This window comes from Salmo salar, unplaced genomic scaffold (assembly GCF_905237065.1).
Source record: "Salmo salar unplaced genomic scaffold, Ssal_v3.1, whole genome shotgun sequence".
Lineage (NCBI taxonomy): Eukaryota > Metazoa > Chordata > Actinopteri > Salmoniformes > Salmonidae > Salmo > Salmo salar.
Genome location: NW_025547958.1, coordinates 325,591 through 328,941, shown reverse-complemented (window position 1 = coordinate 328,941; position 3,351 = coordinate 325,591).

Here is a 3,351-nt window from a genome sequence, read left to right as displayed (position 1 = left end):
TCATGTAGTGTGTTTTTTAATCTGTTCTGAATGACATCACAACCACTCTGTTTTTAATCCCCTTACAGCCCCCAGGGCCTTGAATATCTTCTAAATACTCCATTCCAGGTTCCCCCTACAGCCCCCAGGGCCTTGAGTATCTTCTAAATGATCCATTCCAGGTTTCCCCTATAGCCCCCAGGGCCTTGAGTATCTTCTAAATACTCCATTCCAGGTTTCTCCTACAGCTCCCAGGGCCTTGAGTATCTTCTAAATGCTCCATTCCAGGTTTCCCCTACAGCCCCCAGGGCCTTGAGTATCTTCTAAATGCTCCATTCCAGGTTCCACCTACAGCCCTTAGTCATATCTGCCATACTGCTCACAACTATCTAGCCAGCAACTGACAGTGAAAGTCACATTTATTTTATACGATCAATGTTCTTGGCACATCCCAAGTTGTTGTAAATTGAAACATATACTACAGCCTACTTGTTGTCCAGTGGCGATTTTAGCGGTTAACCTCTCTGGGGCAGGCGGGACGAATTCGTCCCACCTACGTAACAGCCAGTTGAATCCTGTGGCGCAATTTTCAAAACCTTTGAAATGCTATTACTTCAATTTCTCAAACATATGACTATTTTACAGCTATTTAAAGACAAGACTCTCGTTAATCCAACCACACTGTCCGATTTCAAAAAGGCTTTACAACGAAAGCAAAACATTAGATTATGTCAGCAGAGTACCAAGCCAGAAATAATCAGACACCCATTTTTCAAGCTAGCATATAATGTCACAAAAACCCAGAAGACAGCTAAATGCAGCACTAACCTTTGATGATCTTCATCAGATGACAACCCTAGGACATTATGTTATACAATACATGCATGTTTTGTTCAATCAAGTTCATATTTATATCAAAAACCAGCTTTTTACATTAGCATGTGACGTTCAGAATTAGCCTACCCCCCGCAAACTTCCGGCGAATTCACTAACAATTTACTAAATTACTCACGATTAAACGTTCACAAAAAGCATAACAATTATTTTAAGAATTATAGATACAGAACTCCTCTATGCACTCGATATGTCCGATTTTAAAATAGCTTTTTGGTGAAAGCACATTTTGCAATATTCTAAGTACATAGCCCAGCCATCACGGGCTAGCTATTTAGACACCCAGCAAGTTTAGCACTCACCAATATCAGATTTACTATTATAAAAGTTTGATTACCTTTTGTTGTCTTCGTCAGAATGCACTCCCAGGACTGCTGGATGGATTATTTTGGACCAAATGTTGGTTTGGTCCAAAATAATCCATCGTTATATCCGAATAGCGGCGTTTTGTTCGTGCGTCCCAGACACTATCCGAAATGGTAAATCAGGGTCGCGCGCATGGCGCAATTCATGACAAAAAAATCTAAATATTCCATTACCGTACTTCGAAGCATGTCAACCGCTGTTTAAAATCCATTTTTATGCAATTTTTCTTGTAAAAAAGCGATAATATTCCGACCGGGAATCTCCATTTAGCTAAACAGAGGAAAGAAAACAAAGCTTTCGGTCGACGCGGCACGAGCCTGAGTCTCACAGTACTGTAACCAGCCACTACCCAAACGCGCTACTTTGTTTCAGCCAGATCCTGCAAAGCCACGATTCAGTGTTTTGCCGCCTTCTGAGAACCTATGGCAGCCGTAGGAAGTGTCACGGGACAGCTAAGATCCTCACTCTTCAATAAACAGAGACAAGAAGAATGACACCTTGTCAGACAGGCCACTTCCTGCATGAAACCTTCTCAGGTTTTTGCCTGCCATATGAGTTCTGTTATACTCACAGACACCATTCAAACAGTTTTAGAAACTTTAGGGTGTTTTCTATCCAAAGCCAATAATTATATGCATATTCTAGTTACTGGGCAGGAGTAGTAACCAGATTAAATCGGGTACGTTTTTTATCCAGCCGTGTCAATATTGCCCCCTAGCCCTAACAGGTTAATTAACCTTTTAGGGCTAGGGGGCAGTATTTTCACTTTTGGATGAAAAGCGTGCCCAGAGTAAACAGCCTAATACTCGGGGCCCAGAGTCAAATATTTGTAAATTATTATTATTAGTAGATTTGAATTGAAAACACTCTAAAGTTTCCAAAACTGTTTGAATGATGTCTGTGAGTATAAAAGAACTCATATGGCAGGCAAAGACCTGAGAAAAATCCAACAAGGAAATTAATTTCTGGTCTCTGTAGTTTTTTAAAGTCCTTGGCTATCTAACACACAGTGAGTTAGGACTCATTTTACACTTCCTACACCTTCCACTAGATGCCAACAGTCCTTGGAAAGTTGTTTGAGTCTTTTGCGGCAAACACAGACCGAAGGAGAAGGCTGGTAAGCATGGGACTGAGAGGACCCCTTCAGTACATAACGCGCGCTCTCCTGGGGAGATACCTGCGTTCCAAAACGTTTCCAAGACTTTGCAAACGCCCGGTTGGAATATTATTGAAGTTTGAACTTAAAAAGGGCCTAAAGGTTGATGCCATACAACGTTTCACATGTTTGAACGAACGTAAATAGTATTTATTTTTACTTTTCGTCGTGAAGGTTTTCTCTCGCCACCTACATTTTGAGTAGCCTACTGAACGCGCAAACAACATGGAGTTATTTTGACATAAATGATGAACTTTATCGAACAAAACAACATTTATTGTGGACCTGGGATTCCTGGAAGTGCCTTCTGATGAAGATTACTAAAGGTAAGGGAATTTTTATAGTGCTATTTATGATTTTAAATTAGTTCAAAATGGCGGTTATCTGTATTTGCCTGCTGCTGTTTTCTGAGCTCAGTACTCAGATTATTGCAAAGTGTGCTCTCCCGGTAAAGTTATTTTGAAATCTGACAATGCGGTTGCATTCAGGAGATGTCAATCTATATTTCTTTGAATAACAGTTTAATATTTTATCAACGTTTATTATGAGTATTTCTGTAAATTATGGTGCACTTTCACCGGCAGTATTTGGGGAAATACATTCTCTGAACGTCAAACGCCAATGTAATATGCTGTTTTTGGATATAAATATGATCTTGATAGAACGAAAAATGCATATATTGTCTAACATAATGTTCTAGGAGTGTCATCTGATGAAGATTATCAAAGGTTAGTGCATCATTTTAGCTGGTTTTCTGCTTTTGGACGGCTACCATTGCTTTGAAAATGCTAGGAAAATGGCTGTTTTGTTACTCTGTTGCTGTGGTGGTATCCTAACATAATATAATGTTTTGCTTTCTCTGTAAAGCCTTTTTGAAATCGGACAACGTGGTTGGATTCAGGAGATGTTTATCTATAATTGTTTGAATAACAGTTCAATATTTTATCAAGGTTTAT